The 10,282-nt window shown below is 39.0% G+C and overlaps 1 long non-coding RNA gene across 1 annotated transcript; it reads left to right on the forward strand.

Annotated features, from left to right (window-relative positions):
• The first annotated feature begins 576 nt into the window (after positions 1 to 576).
• LOC142172028 (uncharacterized) lies at positions 577 to 9,428 on the forward strand. Its single transcript, XR_012701554.1, has 2 exons — positions 577 to 1,015; positions 7,358 to 9,428. It is a non-coding gene; the product is annotated as an uncharacterized LOC142172028 (long non-coding RNA).
• Positions 9,429 to 10,282: the final 854 nt, after the last annotated feature.

Below are 10,282 nucleotides of genomic sequence, written 5' to 3' on the forward strand. Positions count from 1 at the left end.
TCCTCTCTTGCGCTCCTTGATTTGCTCATTTCTTCCCTCTCTTTTCTTTCTGATTATCGCACTTTTCTTGCATCCCGCAGTTTCCTCTCATTTTTCACATCCCACAACTTCATCTATTTTTTTCTTTTTTTTTTCTTTCTTTTTTTTTTTCAAATAATTTCTAAAATGATTCGATCGAACCCGATGTAGGTTGCCTACGTATCATGTTCCACATGAATCAGACCAAGCGTAATTTATTTTACTTTATTATAACATTTGAAAATACAAAAATAGTTTCACTTTTAATGTTTAGTTTTATTTTAGTAGTTTATTTTAATTAATTAAGAGTGATTTTTATATTATTATAAAAACATTATATTATTTAGTCTTCTTAGCCCAAATTTAAACCCAAAAGACATAGACCCAACCCAATTTTTCTAAATCCAAACCCCACGACCCATCAGCTTATCCCCTGACCCGCACCAGTTAACCCAGCCCATCACCTTTTAATCTTGGCCCTCTATTTGACTTTAATCCTATGGCCAATATTAATTCCCCCAAACCAAAATAAAAGCGACATCTCCCATGAACCTTAAAGAAAAAAAAAAGGATCAGCCACCCTATCTTCCAAGACCCAGCCACCGCACCACCCCATCTCCGTCTCCGCCGCCTACGCTTCCTCCTCCTCCGACGCTTCTGCTGTTACTAATTCCGTCGCCGCTGCAGTTTCAATCTCGAACGGAGTCTTTGTTCTGATATTTCCACATATTGGAACCTTACTGTCGTTTTTTTATGCTTAATCCATTTGCGAAGCTCATGTCGGATGGTTTTTCCGGCTCCACCGTCCCAAACTTTTGCTCGTCACTTCTCCTCTAAGCAGCAAAATCAGCGGTAAACTGCTAAAAAACTCAATCCAGCTACGCCGGGAAAGCACTTCCAAATCGGGTCTGTCGAGGACTTCCGTTCGTGGTTTCCGGATGAGGTCCCAAATTTGATTCGTGTTCCAATTTTATGGCTCTACACCAGCTACTTTGAGGTCATTTCTTTACTTTTCCTATTCCATTTTTTATCATTATACATGTTTGTCTTTTGTGTTTCTTTGCCTCACTTATCTTTAATGTGATGAATGTATTAATTTTTGTTCTTTTCCTTATTAGCTTAACACGTTGAAGTGGTGAGAATAGTGGATTGATTTAGAAAAAAGTTATTTGGTTAAATTGCTTTGCAAAACTATTTTAATGATACTGAATCCATACGAATTAGGTACAAAGAAAATAGTTGGATTGTGGAGCTGAAAGATTGAGCCCATTAGTAATTAACTATTTCTCACATGCTTTAAAAATTGGGCTTGGTCAAATACCTAAAATAAAAAGTCAAAAGATTTCCAGCATGGTTTAGTTAGTTCTGTTTTATTTGCTTTATTTATTTTATTATCTCTAGTAGCATGTTTAAGCCGGTTACATTCGGGTAGGCAAACTTTAGGGTTGGTTTTCTTTTATTTTATTTTAATTCGAGGTGAGAGGTTGTTCCTTTTAGTTTATACTCATGGGAATGCCCCGTGGATTTTGTATATATTTTTATCCGGGGTATACCCCATAGTGAATGTAATTGAAGGTCGTGACGGACATCGCAGAGTAAGCATAGTATAGGTTAATTTATTATTTTAATTTTCTTTTCGTGTAATTTTCTTTCATATAGGTGGGGACGACCTCGGACCTCTTTTGTGTTTATTTTTCTGTGTGTGTTTTTACCTTAATCTGAGTATTCTTTAACGTCAACCGGATCAAGTATGCAATCGTACTCGTTACGAAACTTGAGGAATGCCTAACACCTTCTCCCCGGGTCAAATGAACCCCATTATCTAGAATTTCTGGTGCAGACTATGCTTTAGAGTCTAAATGTGTTTTGAAGGAAAATTATTTTTTTTTAAAAATGGTGACCTGGCACACCGAAACTAAATGTCAGGTGGCGACTCTGAAAAATCTTTTGAAACACAATCTTTTGTCACTTTCGAATTTGAAAACCATTTTGAGTTTTTAAATCTTTTTATTCTTTTAAGAGGGTTTGTTAAGGTGAAAAAAGGGGTGTGACAGCTTTGGCGACTCTGCTGGGAAGTTGCAGGTTCGAGCTGGTACTTGATCTTGTTGGCTTTTTAAGATATTCTGTTGAGTTTTTTATGTTTTATTTGGTTTATTTGTTTTTATTTATTTATTTTTGTTTATGTCGTTTTATTATTTGCTAGTTGTTTACGTGTTTACAGTTTTTCCTTTATGTGTTACTGCTTTATAACTGTCATCATTTTCATTACCCGTTCAATTCTTTCTGCAACAAGTCTCGTAGTACGCGTCGCGTACACGAATACTTTGTTGAGTCACCTTTATTTTAGGAGGGGGGCCGTCAGACGTATGGAGTGGGTGGAAAGCTTGAGCAGTCACCATCGACCATACGCTCCCCCGGACTGCCTTTTCTAGTGAACTCCAAAACTCAGGTCAAAGGTCATGCTTATTTGCATCATATCATTGTGACTTAGTAGGGCTCGGTCCTAGGTACCGTGTTCCTTCATAGGAAGCTTGTCCAAATTGTGTCAAGTGGGCCCATGGCCCAAAAGGACATTCAATCATCCCTATGTGATACATGCAACATCTTTGAGGGTAGAAAGGTCATTTGGCGGAATGATGTTTGGGAAATAAGGTTGAAAATGAAGCAAGTAGGGCCCAGTTATATTTTTCTTTCACAACTTTTTCAAGAAAAGACCAAAAAAAAAATCAAAAAGATATTGCACTTTCCCATCATTTTTGTAAATGAAGCAAGTAGGGCCTAGTGAAACTATTTTTGTATTTTTAAATGTTATAATAAAGTAAAATAATCTACGCTTGGTCTGATTCATGTGGAACATGATACGTAGGCAACCTACATCGGGTTCGATCAAATCAATTTAGAAATTATTTGAAAAAAAAAAGAAAGAAAGAAAAAAGAAAAAAATAGATGATGTTGTGGGATGTGAAAAATGAGAGAAAACTGCGGGGTACAAGAAAAGTGTGATAATCAGAAAGAAAAGAGAGGGAAGAAATGAGCAAATCAAGGAGCGTAAGAGAGGAAACGAAGAAGAAAAGGGCAATGAGAGTAAAATTGGGATGATGCCATATGACCTTTATAGCCTCGAAGTCATTTTAGAACCGATAACTGTGACTAGGTGCATTGCACATAATGTGAGATTATCTTATGTTAAATGCCCTAACGCTAACGTGATGACTTCATTTTGTTCCTCTTTGTTATATTCATTATTGAGAAAGGTGGTTGGTTTGTGGTTCTTAAACTGGTAACTCTTTCCTACAACATAAAGTCGAAAGGCAATGACAGCCGACAACAGAGTTGAGTTAGTGGATATTGGTACACGAAAGCAGTTGGTTGAACAGGACATGGGGTTGGTTGAAGAGGTAAGGATGTTGAGACAACATATGGCGGACATGTATCAGGTTTGGATGACTGGGAAGGCACCACCCCCGCCACCACCTAGCTTCCTAGATGCTACCCTTACCCAAGCTCCGGTCATAGTGTCAAATGATCCACCATATTCTCCGGATTTTCCCGCTAATCACAGCTTTCCTAACCTCCCTAGTAGCTCCATCGTTCGTCCTCCAACTACCTTTCCCAAAAATAGCCCTTCTGATGTTCTTGAGCCTCGCCAATGACAAGTCCTAGTGGGCGTTCCTGCTCAACGCTTTCAGCCTCAACATCAACCCCATGAATATCTCCGTACTCCAGATAATCCTCCCCGATGCTACTTCTCTCCACAAAATTTCCAAAGTCATACCTCACCTTCCCACTACTCTATCCATAATGCATTGCCATATGCTCCACATCCACAGGACTCGCATTGGCCTACACCACTTCCACAAATATTTTACCCGCCTCCTCATGCATGTTAACCACCTACCCGCAAGAGGTTCCAACCGAGGCCAGAGTACAAAATGAAAAGGCAGCAGCAAAGAGAAAAGTCTTTCACTCCTATTAGAGAATCATACGCTAGTTTGTTCCAAAGGTTGAGGCAATTGGACATGTTGAAGCCAATTCAGATAAAAATGCCGAACCCCCTTCCAAAGAATTTTGATTATTTCCAAAGGTGCGCATATTGCTCTAATGCCCCCGAGCACAATATAGAAAAGTGTTGGCATCTGAAAAGAGCAGTCCAGAAGTTTATTGATGCAGGTGACATTACCGTACAAAATCCAGATACAACGGATACTAGCCAAAGTCCTTTGCTTGTTCATAATGAGACACATATGGTGGCATAATTTGTGTTGAAAAGGAATGTGAGAAATCTTCTGCATTTCTTGGAGGGCCACTTACCGCAAAGTTTTCAGCGCTATCAGTCTCGGTTCCAGAAGTTGATCTTAAGAACGAGTTGGCAAAAGGGACCCAAAAGCTATTTGCTAAGGTCAACGTGATCGAGACTTGTGAAGGTTCTGGTAATGTCGATGTGCGACTTAGTGGCTAAGATGTCGAGCTTTGTAATTGGAAAGACACTCCTTTCTTGGCTAGCCAGGGAGGAGTTTTGGTGGTTGATTTTGTTGTCATTTCTGTTTGTCCGGGTTATTTCAGGGTCGTAATCCGGATATTGTTTTGTGGCTCAAACCCTTCTTCCTCATGTTTTTCCTAGTTCGTTTAGTTATAGTAACTCGTCTAGTGTTATCTAGGATCGTTCCAAGGTTGTAACCCATGTCTATTTTGCTTGTTTTGTTTTTCAAACCCTTTCACCGTCTGTCTAATGCAATCTCATATTTTCTGTTATTTCTAGTTATTTTTGTTTAGTTCTCTTTTCCTTTTATAGTTTTTTTCATGCCGACTCTAGTGACATGATTTGCACGCGGAATTCTCAGCCTGGTCTTGAAAATTAGTCTAATCAGGAAGCAATGAAACAAATTTTGAAGATGATAGGGACATTTGAGGGAAAGAAGTAAAGATTTGAATATTTTGAGATCATTTAAATCCCGAATTGTATGAAACTGGGCAGATAGTTTGGGAAGTTAATAGGACGACAAGGATTTGGTATAAGAGAGTGCATCCTAGAATTTTTGAAGCAAGCAACTTTGAGTTCAAGTGCATCTCAGGTTACAAGATAAAGCCAAGGGAGTTTGTCCCAAACTGACGGAGGGTATTCATTGTGAAGAAGAAATCACCCAATGAGAGTTCTGTACTTGACACGACACTAAAGAAAGATGGAAGGCATATCTGGGATATAAATACCGATGCTACAAAAGAAATGTTGTGCATGATCTTCATTTTTCATCCTCAAGTTGCATGTGTCGTACTTGGCATTTTCAGAGATTGGGAGGCCCTCTTTCAACTACCCAAACACTTTATACCCTTCGGTACCCTTTTGAGCCTGTGCTGATCTCTTTGACTTTTCCTCTTTTGGAATCAAGTTAAAGTCATAAAAAAGAAAAAAAGAAAAAAAGAAGAAGAAGTTTGTATCCCCATAGGTTTGTTTCATAATCCCACGAAGTCAAGAGTGGGGCAATTTTCGTAGAAATTCCATATAAAAAAAAGGAAGAGGTTCAAATTCTCTTGTTTTATAAACCGGGGCAAAGTTTTAAAATACATTCCAAAAGTTATAAATAAATTATCCATTTTATCTTAGTTTGAATTTGAGCCTTCATGCCTTTCTTTCTTTCTTTCTAATCCTGTCCAAAAGTCACATTAAAGTCCAAAAAAGACCTCCCATATGATCTTTGAGAGTGCCGAGTTAGACATGCCAGGAGCATATGATATTTTTACCATGGTTAATGCTTTGTCATCTGCAGAATCAGAGGAAATAAGAAGAAAAGAAGAAAATGAGAGAGTCTTATCGGTGAAAACCCTCACGGGCACCATAAGGAGACGGTGAGTTGAGAGAAAGAACAAAATGAGAGAGGCTTGATAGTAAAAACCCTTCAGGGCACTACAAGTCGACTGAGGATCGTGAATTAGATAGGACAATTGGAGCATTGAAACCTAGTTTCACAGCTTAGAGGTATGACAAGAATGGAAGATTAGACTTGCTTGACAGATCATGCCACTTATTCCAAGATGCACGTCATGATCATTAGAGTTGGTGTTACATCAGAAAACTTTCTACTTTGTAATTCTTTTGTTAGATGTCATATCTTTCCATTGTCCCTTTACTTTGTTCTTCTTGCTTTGTTTAAGTCCTCTTTTTGAGTCTGCTCTGTCAGAACAAGTGAGAAATGACTTCAAAATTTGCTACCAGCTTTCCAATTGCACAAAGCGAAGTGTGACTAGCACATCAAAGTGGCATAAGTCAGGGAAAAGTGGCATTCGTACTGAGTTGATAACAATTGAAGTGCTTTGGGATTCATGTGAAATGCAAAGGTTCGGTAAATGTCAATTCATGGGTACAATGCAACAGATAGAGGATTTGGGCTTGAACGGATCATAGGTATTTTCTGTGATAAGGGTGATAGAGAAAGTGGTTAGCCAATAACAATCAAGGTCTTCCAAGTTGAAATCAAAGTTATCATGGCAAGTGTAGGAGCAATCACCCTCAAGATCAAGGCCACAAATCAACCACTATGTTTTAAACTCACAAGTCTTCTTTGCTTGAAACAGGGACGAAGACTATGTCCAAATCAAAGATTGGAAGTTGGAATTTTTCAGGTATCGTGCCCAAATTTTGGGAGCACAAAGGTTGTTTGAGAAGGTTTTTACCTAGTTGAGAAGATCATACCTCCTAGGCATTCTCCCTAGTTGGAAGAATTTATAGTTTTTCTTAAGTTCAGGGGTCCCGCCTGGAGAATAGGGTCAATTGTTAGTTTCCTTAAGTTTTAATCTTTAGTTTTTTGAGTTCAGGGGTCCCGCCTGGAAAATATGGTCAATTTTTAGTTTAGTCAAGCTCAGTTTATAGTTTTCCTCAAGCTCAACCTCAAATATAGGAGATGCACTTCCTAGTTTGGGTTTTTCAGATTCTATTTCTTTAGGAGGTGCACTTCCTAATTTTATGTTAAAGGCTTCACCCTTAGGAGACGCACTTCCTAGTGTGAGTCATTTAAGTTCATCCCTAGGAGACGCACTTCCTAGTTTGAGTAATTTAAGTTCACCCCTAGTAGACTCACTTCCTAATCTGGATCTTTCAGGTTATTCTTTTAGGAGACGTACTTCCTAGTTTGGGTCATTCAGGTTTTATTTTTAGCAGACGCATTTGCAAGTCAAATTTTCTTGGTTTTACTAATAGGAGACGTACATACTAGTCGAGTCTTTAGTTTTACTCTCATCATTGCATCAATAGCATAGGTATTTTACAGTTTTGCTAACAACTCACAAATCTTCCTAGTGTAAACTGAGGCAGAAAATTTTGTTTGTTGTGTTGTTTTAATTGCAGGCACCCACTTGAAAAATGAAGGGAAATATTTCAGAAATCAATTTTAGGTTCAAGTCATTGGCAGGCGCCCACCTGGAGAACGAGGAAATTTATTTCAATTTTAAAGTCATCAGGCGCCCACCTGGAGAATGAGGGAATTTATTTTAAGTTTTAAGTCATCACGCGCCCACCTGGAGAACGAGGGAATTTATTTCAAGTTTTAAGTCATCAGGCGCCCACCTGGAGAATGAGGGAATTTATTTCAAGTTTTAAGTCATCAAAAGCCCACCTGGAGAATGAGGGAATTTATTTCAAGTTTTAAGTCATCAGGCGCCCACCTAGAGAACGAGGGAATTCATTTCAAGTTTTAAGTCATCAGGCGCCCACCTGGAGAACGAGGGAATTCATTTCAAGTTTTAAGTCATCCGGCCCCCACCTGAAGAACGAGGGAATTTATTTCAAGTTTTAAGTCATCAGGCGCCCACCTGGTGAACGAGGGCACCTGAAGAACGAGGGAATTTATTTCAAGTTTTAAGTCATTAGGCGCCCACCTGGAGAACGAGGGAATTCATTTCAAGTTTTAAGTCATCAAGCGCCCACCTGGAGAACGAGGAAATTCATATCAAGTTAAGTCATCAGGAGCCCACCTGTAGAACGAGGGAATTTATTTTAAGTTTTATGTCATCAGGCTCCCACCTGGAAAATGAGGGAATTTATTTAAAATTTTAAGTCATCAGGCGCCCACCTGGAGAATGAGGGAATTTATTTCAAGTTCAAGGCATTAGCAGGCACCCACCTGGAGAATGAGAAAATTTATTTTAAGTTTTAAGTAATTACTAGGCGCCCACCTAGAGAATGAGGAAATTCATTTCAAGTTCAAGGCATTAGCAGGCGCCCATCTGGAGATTGAGGGAATTCATTTTAAGTTTCAAGTCATTAGCAGGCGCCCACCTGGAGAACGAGGGAAGTCATTTCAGAATTCACTTAGAGTTCGAGTTAGAGGCATCAGGAGCCCGCCCGAAGAATAGAGTCAACTTTCGATTTTCAAGTTCAAGAGGCATCAGGAGCCCGCTTGAAAAACAGGGTCAACTTTTAATTTTCAAGTTCAAGAAGCATCAGGAGCCCGTTTGGAGTACATGGTCAATTTTTATTTTCCAAGTTCAAGTTAGAGAAGCATCATGAGCCCGCCTGAAGAACAGGGACAACTTTCAGTTTACAAGTTCAAGTCAGAGAGGCATCAGGAGCCCGCCTGAAGAACAGGGTCAGCGTTCAATTTTCAAGTTCAAGTTAGAGAAGCATCAGGAGAAGCCCTCCTGAAGAACAGGGTCAACTTTTAGTTTACAATTTCAAGTCAGAGAAGCATCAGGAGCCCGCCTGAAGAACATGGTCAACTTTCAATTTTCAAGTTCAAGGTATAGAAGCATCAGGAGCCTGCCTGAAGAACAACGTCAATTTTCAGTTTACAAGTTCAAGTCGAAGAGGCATCAGGATCCCGCCTGAAGAACAGGGTCAACTTTCAGTTTTCAAGTTCAAGTTAGAGGCAGCAGGATCCCGCCTGAAGAATAGGGTTAACCTCCAGTTTTTTTCAAGTCAAATGAGAAGTAGCACGAGCCGCATGAAGGACAAGGTTTGCAAGCTCGAGTCTACCGCAAGTTCACGTTTATTTCAAGTGCAAGCAGCAGGGTGCACGCATGAAGAATAGGGTCAACTTCCAGTGTTCTTTAGACTCAAGTCAGCAGGATGCCCACTTGAAGAATGGGGTTGAATTTTCAGTTTCATGATTGAAGGATCAAGTGGATATTCAAGGAAGATTCGAGACAAGAAGTAGATACGATCTTGTATTTTTTTTTATTTTTGATGTAATTTTTCCTTTTATTTTTTATATAATGGAAGGAACCGCGGACCGGAACCTCGACGGCGCCTCAATCGGCTCTCCACCTCGGTATACTCCATCACTCTTCTCACTTTTGAACTACACGTGGCCTGATTCCTGTATAGTCAAGGATATGTAGGCAGCTTAAATACCAAGGCTCGGTCACAATCTTTTGTCCATCTTTATTTCGTTTTGAATAAGCGTCGGGTCATAAATCAATTACGTTGCTTATTGTTAGCCTATTTTTCACTTTTAATCTAATAGTAGAACATAAAATTCGAAAACACAAAAAAATAGTTTCACTTTGTATTTTTTACCTCATTACATATCTTTTTCAAGAATATTAGTATTTTTGGTAGAAATATTATTTTAATTTTGTGATGATTTTAATCTAATCCTATTTTTTATTTTTAGTATGATATTTGAAAAATGCCAAAAATAGTTTTGTTTTAACGGTTAGTTTTATTTTAATAGTTATTTCTACTTAAGTAGGGCTAGTTAATATTTTGGTAGTATTTTATCTTTGTTTTTTATTTAATAGGCAAGAGTTGATGTGGGGTGGATAGATTTTTGGTTAATTAGGCCCATTTTAAGCACAAATCTAGCTAAAAAGGCCCAAAGTGGACTGCCCATTCCCTCAGCCCACATACCCCATCAGATATAACACCCTAGAACTTACCCTAGAGAGAGGACCGAGGCAGCTGCACATACACATAGATAGAGAAAGAGAGAGGGGACGAACGAGAAACAAAAGTCTGGAAAGAAAACTCCAAAACTGAAAAACGCAACAATTCAATACCATAAATACACTAGAGCTTCTGCATGTAGAAAACCCAGTTGAAACTTCACTTAAAGTACCATTGTTCTCCTGCTGAATCACTCCAAAACCCCCATCAAACTCGTTAAAAATCAGTCAAAACCCACTGATCAATCAAGTTTTCCGGCGAGTTTCGAGGTCGTCGTACGTAGTAGTTTGAGGTTTCCGGGCAGGTTCAAGGTCCCATCGAGGTTGTCGTCGTCCAAGGTTCCCGATCTTAGAACATTTTCAGATTCGGTCTACGGTTACGATTCAT

The sequence above is a fragment of the Nicotiana tabacum genome, chromosome 2 (genome assembly GCF_000715075.1).
Source record: "Nicotiana tabacum cultivar K326 chromosome 2, ASM71507v2, whole genome shotgun sequence".
Lineage (NCBI taxonomy): Eukaryota > Viridiplantae > Streptophyta > Magnoliopsida > Solanales > Solanaceae > Nicotiana > Nicotiana tabacum.